The sequence below is a fragment of the Capsicum annuum genome, chromosome 7 (genome assembly GCF_002878395.1).
Source record: "Capsicum annuum cultivar UCD-10X-F1 chromosome 7, UCD10Xv1.1, whole genome shotgun sequence".
NCBI classification, from domain to species: Eukaryota; Viridiplantae; Streptophyta; class Magnoliopsida; order Solanales; family Solanaceae; genus Capsicum; species Capsicum annuum.
Genome location: NC_061117.1, coordinates 38,502,747 through 38,503,157, shown reverse-complemented (window position 1 = coordinate 38,503,157; position 411 = coordinate 38,502,747).

Here is a 411-nt window from a genome sequence, read left to right as displayed (position 1 = left end):
ACAGTCATCTCCTTGCGTTTATGCTTTAAGTAGTTTTTGAAGTCTTTCCACAAAGGTGGTAGCTTCTCAACTATCACTGCTACTTGGAAAGCATCATTCACAATTAAACCTACAAAACAGTTTATATAAGTATTAAGAACATTTTTAATTTGTTCAACTAAGGTATTTTTCAAAGATATACCTTCTCCTAGGTGATCATGTATGATGACTTACAACTCCTGTACTTTAGAGACAACAGATTTGCTATCTATCATTTTGAAATCCAGTAACCGTGCAACAATGAATTTCTTAATTCCCACATCCTCCATCTTATATTTCTGTTCAAGTGCCCCCCACAGTTCCTTTGATGTCTTGGTTCCACTATAAATATTGTAGAGGTCGTCTTGGAGACCACTAAGAAAATAATTTCTG